Below are 12,552 nucleotides of genomic sequence, written 5' to 3' on the forward strand. Positions count from 1 at the left end.
GGTGTGATGACATATGCCATTCCCATACTATTACATATAACCCATAATGACTTATGTGAACAAAAAAGAATGCTTAATCAAACAATATATTTACAATATTACTGAAATATTAAATACACAACATCTTGGTCCTTGCCTTTCATAGCACCAGCATTCACATTTATTTCATATCCATATGTCAACCTTTAACTTTATTTTTATGTAATTCTTTATTCATTATAATTGTTGAATTTTGTTTTTTTTTTGTTGCATGTTGTGGCAACATAACCTCAGCAAGTTCCTAATACATGTAAATGTATACAGTGAATAAATTTGATCCTTGACCCTTGGTTCTTTGACATTTTTGCCAGATGAAGCATGATCAGATTCCTAGGCACATCTTCCTCTCCCCACACCTTCCTCACTTTTCACAGGCCTCCGTTAGTCTCGAGAGACCATGGATTTCCACCTCGGAAAGTTTCCAGGGCGCAAGCCTGGGCAAGGTTTTTTTTATGGGAGACCGGCAGTTGCCCATGCTGTAAGTCTCCCCTCTCCACGCCACTGATGTTGTCCAAGGGAAGGGCATTAGGACCCATACAGCTTGGCACCGGTGTCGTCGCAGAGCAATGTGTGGTGAAGTGCCTTGCTCAAGGACACACATGCAAGCCTCACCCAAGACTCGAACTAGTGACCTTCAGATAACTAGATGAATGCGTTAACCACTTGGCCACGTGCCAACACCCACAGGGAGTACCTCTCAGTGACTCTCTGGTTTGCTCATCCTTCCTGCTCCCCAGCCACTGTTTCCTACAACTGTAGGAGATATAATGTCTGTCCCTACAGCTCCTCCCTCACCTCTATCCAGGGGACCTGAAGAACCCTTCCAGGTGTGACAGAGATTCACATGCACCTCATTCAACCTTGCTCATTGCATTCAGTGCTCTTGACTTGGTCTCCTCTGTATCAGAGAGACCAAATGCAGACTAGACAACACTATCTGGTGCACCTTCCCCTCTTTCCAAAGTGGGCATCTTCAAGTTCAAGTTCAAGTTCATTGACAATCAACCATACACATATACGCCATTAAATAAAACTTTGTTTCCCAGGCCAAGGTGCAAAACACAGTACATATAGTCACACACTGCACCTGGAGTTAGGATCAGCACATACAGTTACAAAATAAAATTAGCACAGGTTGACATAAAGTAGGAGGTGCATATTTATGTAAGACAGTATAATGTCACTAGCACTGCTATAATAAAATGAACAGTAGTTTAAATATGTAAAACAGCAGCAATAAAAGGTGAAAAATAACTAGTGCAGGATGAGAGTGCATGTGTGAGTTGAGGAGGTGGGATGTGGTTCGTAGGGCTTTCAGATAGAGTATACATGTGTGCTGGATGTTACAAAGTCTAATAGCTGGACAGTTCTAGTTCACGTTCCTGATGGCAGGAGATCAAAGAATGGGAGGGGTCTTTGACAATGCTGGAGGCACTATGCATGCAGTGCCTATAAAATGGGGGCGAGAAAGAGACCCTATTGATGTTTTCAGATCTTGTGCTCCCAGTTGAAACCATTTAAATTCCCCCTTCACATACTCACAACAAGCCGTCTGTGCTCAGCCTCCTCCTCTTCCAGAGCAAGGCCTAACAGCACCTCGTATTCCACCTGAGTGGCTGGAAGACTGAATTTTCCAATTTCAAATAACCTGCTCCTCTTCTGTCCCTTTTCTCTTTCCTTCTGATCCACCCCAGTCCTCTCACATGTGCCTTTCTTTGCAAACAACCCCCATCCCATGTGCCCCCCGAACATAGTTTCTTTACCCTCCTCCACTTACTTCATCTGCCCATCAACCATACAGTCCTCCCACTGTGTTCTGTATAACTTCACCCCACTGGTTCAATGATCCACTTTCTTTTCTTGTCAAATTCTTTAATCCGCAGCCCCTTTTGTCTCCGCTTACCATCTCTGAGCTTCTACCCCCACCCAACTCTGTCTACCAGTCAACTTCTCTTTGCATATATCCACCTGCTGCTTGCAAGCCCCTGTCCCACTGCTCCCAGCTTTACACCTCTTCTCTTTCTGTCCAGATGAACGGACTCAACCCAAAACATCGAAAGCCCATTTCCCCTCACAGATGCTGCCTGAGTACCTCCAGCAGCTCATTTTATCTCCTCCAGATTTCAGCATCTGCAGCCTCTTGTGTCTCTCGTTTACCCTCTTTACTTCAAATTTTCACCTCTTAGTGTGATGAATATCTACTGTGTAGGGCTTGAGTGAGGTAGAGACTTTCTTGCCAAGCTCAGCTTTCTAACACAGCAGTTGACACTTGCAGGGGTCTGAGAGTTTTTTTTTGAGTAAGTTAAACTTCCAATCAATATTTCCTGCTCAGCCTCTTTTCATAAACAAGTAAAGAATAGGGTCCTCTTAATCAAGAGAAAACAAAGGGATCCACTTTGGTTTAACTACACAACTTAAAAAATGCATTTACCTGGCCTGACAAATGTGACACAGAAAGTCCCACATGGGTGTGAAGTCACCATGTAGCAAAAAGCAATATGAATGATAGTGAGCAGTCAGGCTTGTTAGGAATGGTCAAGGAAAGATGTAAAGAATGACAGAAAGATGGGGTGACTCGATCCATTCCTCTGCCTTTGATTTCTGTGATGGATGACTCATTCACCTGCAACTTGATGGTATGTGCTTTTAGCTTATAGGAATTGTACCTGTGCTTTGGAAATCTTTTGTCTTTTGGAAATTGTCTATATTTTGAAAATCTTTTATAAGACCGAATTTTAAATATATTTTATGAATTTTATCTAAATTTAAACATGTGTCACTAAAAATAAATGAGCAGTGTGTAAAGTTACATTGTTAGTTGGAAGTAACTCCTCCTTAGTAGGGAAGGGGACCTTGCTGTTCAGATACTGGGTATTGGCAGCTGAATTTGCATGGAGGATAAACAGGGACCTAGCCTTTAAAAGGTATGTGACTACAGTATAATCTCCCCTTAATGAGGGTCCACACAGCTATCTATATTGGACAAGGCTTAAGATCTTTGTTCGGGGGGGGGGCAAGTAGTTTTGAGCAAGTAGAGAGGCTACAGAAGGACTTATACAGATTAGGAGAATGGGCAGAGAACTGGCAGATACAATACAGTGTTGGGAAGTGTATGGTCATGCACTTTGGTAGAAGAAATAAAAGTATAGACTATTTTCTGAATGGAGGGAAAATTCAAAAATCTGAGTTGCAAATGGACTTGGGAGTCCTTGTGTAGGAGTCCCCAAAGGTTATGTTTCAGGTTGAGTTGGTGGTGAGGAAGGCAAATACAATGTTAGCATTCATTTAGAGAGGACTAGAATACAAAAGCAAGGATGTAATGTTGAGACTTCATAAAACACTGGTGAGGCCTCAATTGGGTGAGCAGTTTTGGGTCGCTTATCTAAGAAAGGATGTGTTGACGTTGGAGAGGGTTTAAAAGAGGCTTACAAAAATGATTCTGGCATTGAAAGGCTTGTCATATGAGGAGTGTTTGATGGTTCTGGGCCTGTAATCACTGGATTTCAGAAGAATGATGGGTGACCTCATTGAAACCTATCGAATGTTGAAAGACCTCAATAGAGTAGATGTGGAGAAGATGTTTCCAGTAGTGGGGTAGTCTAAGACCAGAGGACACAGCCACAGAATAGAGGGGTGTCCTTATAGAATGGAGATGGGAAGAGATTTCTTTAGCCAGAGAGTGGTGATTCTGCAGAATTCGTTGCCACAGGTGGCCGTGGAGGTCAAGTCTGTCATGGTCCAGTCCGTTGACTACTCATTTCAGTTTAACTTCCTTTTCCCCGTGTTCCAGGGGTTCCCTTGATTAGGGCACCTGATCCTTATTCAAACTGGCAGGATAAAAATTCCGGCTTACATCTACTCGCTGCTGGTTCGTCACCTCAGCAGTGCGGGTATGCTCCTTCCGAGCCGCCAAGAATAAGGGACCGTCTTCATGAGCTTCTCCATGTCAAGATCCCTCCTGTTTGGTTTTGTCATCTTCTGTCCAGCTGAGTATTGCTGGCCGTTTGCCGCTGCTCCGAGCCATGATGCGAGTGGTCTGTCGTTTTGTTTTGTCGAGTCCCAGTCCCAGTCCAAGTCAAGGCTCCGAGTCCCAGTCGAGTCCAAATCTTGGCTCCGAATCCTACTCATGTCCAAGTCCATCTCCGTATCAAGTCTCCGTGCCTGTGTCCTGCTCTTGGGTCCGCTCCCTACGCTCCATTACAACAAAGTCATTGGGTATATTTAAGGAAAATTTGATAGGTTCTTGATTAGTCAGGGCATGAAGAGACATGGTGAGAAGGCAGGAGATTTGGAATGAGAGAGAAAATGGATCAGCCATGATGAAATGCTGGAGTGGACTCGATGGGCCAAAAGGCCTAATTCTGCTCCTATATCTTATGATCTCATGGCCTTATACGCTCTGTTGCCTTTACATCAAATTTCCAACTCTGACCTCTAATTTGAACCACACACCTTATTTTTCATGCGTACATCAGATTCCCTCCTCTAATTTACCCTATCTATAGCAATCTCCGGTTGCTCATTCACCTTTGTACATCACATTCCTAACTCAACTGTTACACCTGTGTCATCATGTGCACTGGCAAGTGCAGACGAAAAAGAGACTACAACGTTAAGACAGTGACCAGTGTTTTTTCATTAGAACTCCAACAGAATATTGGAGGCTCAGCTGAGCAAGACTGTGAGAAGTAACATTCTCAAAACTAGGACCCCACAATCAGTTCTATGCAGGAACCTGCTTAAATAATGCAACACAGAATCCCTGAGCCTATCAAAATAAACTTAACAAGTTAAACAGAAAGTACCAGGGGACCGCATTACAAAGACTGAGTTGTTCGAGAAAAAACACAAGGATTAATGATTCTCATTAAACAATTAACCAATTCGGGTGCTCTTAAAAACAGGGGCTCCACCTCCCCACACAAGCCTAAAGAGCTCATTACAGTACCCCCTCTCCCTATGGCCAGCACCTGACGGCCCAAGGAGACCTAAAAATTCAAGATCACGGGATGACTTGATAGAAACCTAGGGAACTAGAGAGGATCCTGGGGAAACTGTGAGAGCCTTGGGAACCTCGAGATACTGGGAAAACCTCAGGAGGGACTTGGAAAACCTCACAAAAATTGAATAAACCTTAGAAATATTGAATAAATATTGGAAACATTGAACCTTAGAAACCCTGAAGTCCTCGGAAAGCAGGAGGGCCAAGGGAAGCCCGGATGAGCTTGAGAATCTAAGAACCTTGATGACCTTGAAAACCTTGGCAACTTTGACAACCTTGAGAACCAAGGACACATAGACAAGGGACGCTTAGTCCAGGGATGCATAGACTGGAGACGTGTAGACTGGAGATGCTTGGACCTGGGAGAGTTAGACCCGGAAAAAACCTTGAGACTTGGAAAAGACCTAAAGCATAAACTGGAGAAGCTTGGAACTTGGACTCAGAATGTGGATGTGAGACTCTCAGAACATAGGCAAGAAAAGTTCAGAATGTGGACTTGAGATACTTGGAATGCTGACGAGGGACACTCGATGTCATGATGTGTGCTGGCAATGTTGGAACCCAAATGTAGAGGAAAGACAGACTCTGATGTAGAGAAGGCAACCAGTGTTTATTCATATGAATTCCAACAGAATGTTAATGGCTTGGCGAAGTAACACTGGAAGACATAACATGCTCAAAACTAGGATCCCAAGATTAGTGCTAATCAGGCATCCTTGGAATCCCTGAATCTATCAAAATAATCTTAACAAGTTTAAACAGAAGGGACCAGGAGACCACGTTACAAACAGTGAGTCACGTGAGAAAGAACACAAGAACTCTAAACGCTTAGCAACTCTCATTAAAAAACAATTAAACAATTCAGTTGCTCTAAAAACCTCAGAGCCCTACACTGTCTGGCTTGCCACACAAGCTCGAAGAGCTCATAGCACACTTGCCTCTATAATATTAGCATAATATCATATTAATACATCAAGGCATCACAAGGCTAACACACACAAAGTGCTGAAGGAACTTTGCAGAACAGGTAGCATCCATGGAAATGAATAAACAGTTGACATTTTGGGTCAAGACCCTTCTTCAGGACTGGAAACAAAGTACTGTAATAGCCATATGGCTAGAGACAAAGTGATCTGATAGGAGAGGAAACTGGACCATGGGAGAAAGGAAAGAAGGAGGAGTCTATGCAAATGCTTTACCAAGCAAGGAGTCATTCTATGCTCTCGAAGAAGATATTAAGGTATTAGGGCACCCTCGGGTGGATAGATTTTATATAGATAATAGACAATAGGTGGAAGAGTAGGCCATTCAGCCCTTCGAGTCAGCACCGCCATTCACTATGATCATGGCTGATCATCCACAATTAGTCCCCATTCCTGCCTTCTCCCCATATCCCTTGACTCCGCTATCTTTAAGAGCTTTATTTAATTCTTTCTTAAAAGCATCCAGAGAATTGGCCTCCACTGCCTTCTGAGGCAGAGCATTCCATAGATCCACAACTCTTTGGGTGGAAAGGTTTTTCCTCAACTCCGTTCCAAATGGTCTACCCCTGATTCTTATACTGCGGCCTCTGGTTCTGGACTCCCCCAACATCAGGAACACGGGAACCATGAACATCAAATTCTCCAACTTCTGGTAATTCCCTCCCTCTTCCTTCCCCCATCCCACCTTCACTCTGTCTCCTCTTCTAGCTGCCTATCACCTCTAATGGCTTTGCCTTCTTCTACTACCCATAGTGCTTTCCCCTTAGATTCCTTCTTCACCTCTCCTGCCTATCCCCTCCCTGCTTCCCCTCCCCCACCCCTTGATCTTTCCTCTGACTGGTTTTCCACCCTCCCCCCACCTTCTTTATAGGGCCCCTGCCCCCTCCTTCTTTAGTCCTGACAAAGGGTCTCGACCCAAAACGTTGACTGCTTCTTTCAACAGATGCTGCCCAACCTGCTGAGTTCATCCAGCTTTTTTGTACCTCTTAATCGGGAACATGTTTCCTGCCTCTCGCGTGTCCAATCCCTTAATAATCTTACATGTTTCAATCAGATCCCCTCTCATCCTTCTAAATTCCGGTGTATACAAGCCCAGTCACTCCAATCTTTCAACATACGACAGTCCCACCATCCTGGGAATTAACCTCATGAATCTATGCTGCACTCCCTCAGTAGCAAGAATGTCCTTCCTCAAATTTGGAGACCAAAACTGAACACAACACTCCAGGTGTGGTCTCATCAGGGCCCTGTACAACTGCAGAAGGACCTCTTTACTCCTATATTCAACTCCCTTTGTTATGAAACTCATAAATTTTAGGAAATTCCTCAATGAATAAAGATATGGTTGCAAAATGGTATTAATTTGGTATTCCAGCTGAATGCATTTGCCACAGTGCTGGAGTGATTAAATTTTGGGATGAGCTGGAGGTCAGAATGATGTAGCACAGAGATCCTGGAAGGTTATGTGTGTGACTGGAGGAGATTATGTATGAGGAATGAATTGAAAGGGAAATCTTTGCTCAGAGGATCTGGTCTGAATCACAGGCACCAGTGTGTTGATTGATCTAAGGTTTGTTGAAATAGGAGCTTGGTTCCCCATGACTGAGTGTAAGCATGAATTGGACATTCAACGATGTTTGGGTCAAGGCAGGACTGGAATGAGGCAATCTTACAGATTTGGAAATAGGTTGCCTTCGTGATGATTGTGATGTGCAACCAGACCTGTAGGCGACATCAAGACAGCTTCCGTGGTTGTAGGCGGTCTGGCTCAGTTCCCGACTGATGGAGAATAAGAAAGGGAGTAACATCACTTGTGGGCTCGTCTCCAAACCGCATGGCATTAAAATCAGGTGACTGAACTCCCTACCCTACTGGGCACTTTTATGCCAAGGGGATACAGTGGTTCAGCTTATTGTTAATAATGGGCTGCTAATAGAAGTGAGTCGTCCCAGGACATCAAAAGCCCACGAATGAGCACAACAGATTCTGTAGCCGCTGGAAATCCAGAGTAACACACAGGAAATGCTGGAGGAACTCGACAGGTCAGGCACCATCTATGGAGGAGAATAAACAGTTGACGCTTCAGGCCGAGACCCATCATCACGACTCTCAGGATGAAGGGATCTCCGCTCAAAATGTCGTCAGTTTACTCCTCTCCATTGATGCTGCTTGACCTGCTGAGTTCCTCCAGCATTTTGTGCGTGCTCCCATGAATGAAGAGAGTGTTGGCGGCTCGAGGGGCAGCTAATGACGGAGAGGCGGAAAGCAATGGATTCCCTTTTTCCAAACTGTTCGTGGATAGTTTTTGATCATTTACTGTGGGATATCAGAAAGTCTGACAAGTGAAAAACATTACAGAATAACGCTTGTTATCCTGCGTGTTCGTTATAAGTTAGTCTCTGTACTCTGTGTCGCTCTGAATTTATTCGGTGTGTCCTGAGGAAGCAGCTGTTCCCGAACCTGCAAAGATCAATTGCTCACTCATTTACTCTGTGCCCACAATCAGCTCTTTCAACCTCATGTGATCGTTCCTTCAGTCCCATGTGATAATTATTTTTCCCGGCGTCTGCAGAGGCGGTGAACCAGCTGATCGAGAAAGACAAAGATCTCAATTCATCCGTGACATGTGACCGTTCTGTACGGGTAAAGTGCTCGGGGAGTTGGTAACACCGCCGGAGCGTTAGACCGCACTGGGACAATAGACGGAGACCTCCTGCGCTGAAGTACACTTCATCCCATTGTGAAAGGAAACTCCGATTTCGCACCTGATTGCAATCTGTTGAGTTCAGCCTCTGATATTGGTAATGTATGGCACTGCACTGTTAAACTTCGTCTGAATGATACAGGATGTTGGAGTCACTAAATACTAGCCCCACCGGCGCTTGGCTTTAAAATGAACCTGAAGTGCGCGGTGATAAGCGAGGAATTAATTCAAACAAAATCTTAATGCACTGTAGAATCTTTAGCTTACAGTAATGTTACTGCACGGCTTCCCGAGTATTCCTAACCAATTGGCAAACTGGTTTATTTGTTACACGTATCGACGAACAGTGGATGAACTTGTCTTGCCGCATTCTCTTCATTTTACAGTACTTTGAGGAAGCATAAAGTAAAATTTCAATAGTGCAGAATAAAGTGTAACAGTTGAGGAGTACGTGCTGTTCAAGAATACAACTAGGTGCAATGTCATGAGGAAGGAAGAATCCATTTTATAGCAGTAGTCTTATAACAGGAGGATAAGCCGTCCTTAAGCTGGTGGTAAGCGTTTTAAAAGTTGTGTATCTTCTGTCCCATGGGAGGGGGGTAAATGAGAATGTCTGGGGTGGGTGGGATCTTCCGTAAACGCTGGCTGCTTTACTGAGGTACGGAGTAGAACACCAGAGGGGAGGATGGTTTCCCTGATGTGATATCAGAATCAGATTTCATATCACTGGCGTATTGTCTGAAATTCGTTTAACTTTATGGCAGCACTACAATGAGATCTATGACAAGTAAATATAGAGAAAAAACTGAGTTACATTAAGTATCTCTATATGTGTATTAAGTAGTTAAGTTAAAACAAGGAGTGCAAAAACAGAAATAAAAATGTTGTAAGGTAGTTCAGGGGTTCAATGTCCATTTAGAAATCTGACGGCAGAGGGGGGAAAGCTGTCACTGAATCGCTGAGTGTGTGCCTTCAGGCTTGTATACCTCCTTCCCGATGGTAACAATGTGAAGAGGGCATGTCCTGGGTGGTGGGGATCCTTAATGATGGAAGCCGCCTTCCTGAGGCTCTGCTCCTTGAAGATATCAGGGATACTACCGAGGCAAGTACCCATGATGAATCTGGCTAATTCTACAAATTTCGATCTTGTGTAGTATTCACCACCCGCCCCCATCTCCCCATACCAGTGATGCAGCCAGTCAGAATACTCTCTTTTCAGGGTACATTTGTAAAAGTTTTCAAATGTTTTGGTTGACAAACCAAATCCCCTCAAACTCCTAATGAAATATAGCCACAATCTTGCCGCCTTTATAGCTGCATCAATACTTTGCGTCCAGGTTAGGTCCTCAGAGATAGCAATACCCTGGAACTTGAAATTGCTTATTACAATTTCTGATCCCCCTATGAGAATTGGTTTGTATTCCTTCCTCTTAATTTTCTGAAGTCCACAAATTGCACTTTGATCTTGACATTGAGTGCAAGGTTGTTGCTACTATGCCACTCAACTAACTGGTTTATCTCGCTCCTTTACGCCCTTTTGTCACTATCTGAAATTCTGCCAACGATAGTTGTATCATAAACGAATTTATGGATGGCATTTGAACTATGCATAGCCACACAGTCATGGGTCTAGAGAGAGTAGAGCAGTGGGCTAAGCACACACCCCTGTGGTGCACCATTGCTGATTGCCAGTGAGGTGGAGATGTTATTTCCAATCTGCACAGATCGTGGTCTTCTGGTTAGGAAGTCGAGGATCCAGTTGCAATTGGTACATTACAAATTTCAATATTTACCTAATGTTAAAATGAGTGATAATGACGGTTTTTAAAGTGCTCCTCGTGAATTTGGGTCTTTAATGCCTTTCGGAGAGATACGTCTTGGAAACAGGCCACTATTGCCCCATGCCCATGGTTAAACTATTCTTACTTTAACCAATTTCCTGCCCACATTTCCCATCCCCCATCCAACTGGATTCCATTACTCACTCACTGACAGACTAGGGACAATTTACAGTGGCCAAATTATAGAGAATAATGAATAAATATGTGGGAGAAAAATGTAATGTGGACTTTGCAACTACTTTGTTTAGAATATTGTAGTATAATCCCAATGGGAATTCTTACCATACAATCTACCAGCAAGTCAAAGTGGATTACATTAAAAATTCAAAATTACTATTCGAAAGTGGATTACATAGGCGTTACATGTTGGAAAGTCAAATCCAAGTAGGACTTGCACAGAAAATGGCAGGGCCCTGGGAGTGTTGCAGAACAGGGAAGTACATAGTTGACTGAAAGTGGAGTCATGGGTAAACAGGGTGCTGAAGAAGGCTTTTGGCACACTGACTATCACAAGTCAGAGCACTGAGTATAAAAGTTAGGAGGTTGTGGTGCATTTGATGGTACAGGATGCTACTAAGGTTGCACTTAGAGTATTGAGTTCAGTTTTGGTTGCCCTGATATAGGAAATAGAGCAGTAAAGGTTTACAAGGGTTGTTGCCAGGACTTGAGCGACTGAATTAGAGGGAGAGATTAGGCAAGTACATGAGTTGGAAAGTTTTAGAAGGTTATGGGACTAGCTTGGATAGGGCATCTTGACCAGCATAGACTAAATAGGCTAAAGGGCCTGTTTCCATGTTGAATGCCCCTATGACTATTAGCAAGGAGTTAAAATCTTTTTCCACTGCTTGAAGGAGTGCAACAACAGTTATGAAAGATGTTCTAGTTTTAGAGTATTTAAGGCTATTGTAGGTCTGTTACAGTTTATAGATATTACATCAAAGACAATCTCTGTAACAACCGAACACCTCCAAATAAGCTTTGAATATTTATCTATTTAACTTACATACGTGGCATGGAGTTCAACAAGCAAACTTAAATTTTAAAATAAATTACCAAGAACTTAAATATTCAAAAATATACAGTGTAATACAAAATAAAACAGGTATATGTAAACCCTGTATTTCAAGAGTTTTTAGAGATTGGATTTTACTATTGTAAGCTCAATGTATGCACTGTCTAATATTAAACTCAACTTCCTAATAAGAAAGAATTTAAATTTCACTTAGCATTTAGCAGACAGACAATTGTTTAAACAAAGCACAAAGAAAGTTGTGCTTTTTTTCTGGTACAGTTCAGAACATCCCAAAGCTGCTGAAGTATTTGGGAAGTGTTTGTACTGTGGAACCCCAGTAGAAAAAAGAGGAACATTTAGAGGTGGAATTATAATATAAGATTACTATATGTGTGTTTTTCCACATGACCTAACCTGTTGATCTTCCATAATATGCATTGGAACAACACAAGTGGTGTGGAAAATGACTAAAATTTAGCTCTTCTGTCCAAAGCACAATCAATGCATTCAGAAATTTATTTTGTGTTCTCATTTTCAGAAATTAGATATAAATATTTATTTATTTTACTGGGACTGAAATTTAATTTGATAATGTCAATAGTTCTTATATCTTGTGCTCCAAGTGGCAATTGTCCAATCCAATCACTTTCCATTATGCATCAATTGCTGGCTGTCAGCTTAATTTCAGTATATTAAGTAAGAAAACGCAGAACCAACAACATTTTAATGGGGAATAAATAAGCACTGTACTCAGAATATTCAGCCGGAGGGAAATGTAACGATGCGTTTATTTTAGGAAGAAATGTAGAAACAGGATATAGGAATACGTAAAGAGTCCAGATGCAAGGTTTCAGCACCTCCTGTTCTCCCCCCAGATGCCGCTCGGCCCACTGAGTTCACCCAGCGGACTGTATTGATGATATAAAATCAAGGTAGGCGACTGCAGACTGTGGGGAGCAGGGACATAAGTA

The 12,552-nt window shown here is 42.8% G+C and overlaps 1 protein-coding gene across 6 annotated transcripts in view; it reads left to right on the top strand.

Annotated features, from left to right (window-relative positions):
• The window catches only part of LOC140728289 (melanophilin-like), a 265,392-nt gene that overhangs the window by 124,982 nt on the left and 127,858 nt on the right, over positions 1-12,552 (top strand). For 4 of the 6 annotated variants that reach the window (XM_073046790.1, XM_073046794.1, XM_073046793.1 and 1 more), the window contains exon 1: positions 8,196-8,825. The exons of 1 other annotated variant lie outside the window; for it this stretch is intronic. The gene's annotated coding sequence lies outside the window, so the exon portion shown is untranslated. Of the gene's footprint in view, positions 1-8,195; positions 8,826-12,456; positions 12,514-12,552 lie in introns of those variants that run through there. One more of the 6 variants, XM_073046791.1, reaches the window with a different exon arrangement.

Source organism: Hemitrygon akajei, chromosome 5 (assembly GCF_048418815.1).
Source record: "Hemitrygon akajei chromosome 5, sHemAka1.3, whole genome shotgun sequence".
In the NCBI taxonomy this organism is placed as follows: Eukaryota; Metazoa; Chordata; class Chondrichthyes; order Myliobatiformes; family Dasyatidae; genus Hemitrygon; species Hemitrygon akajei.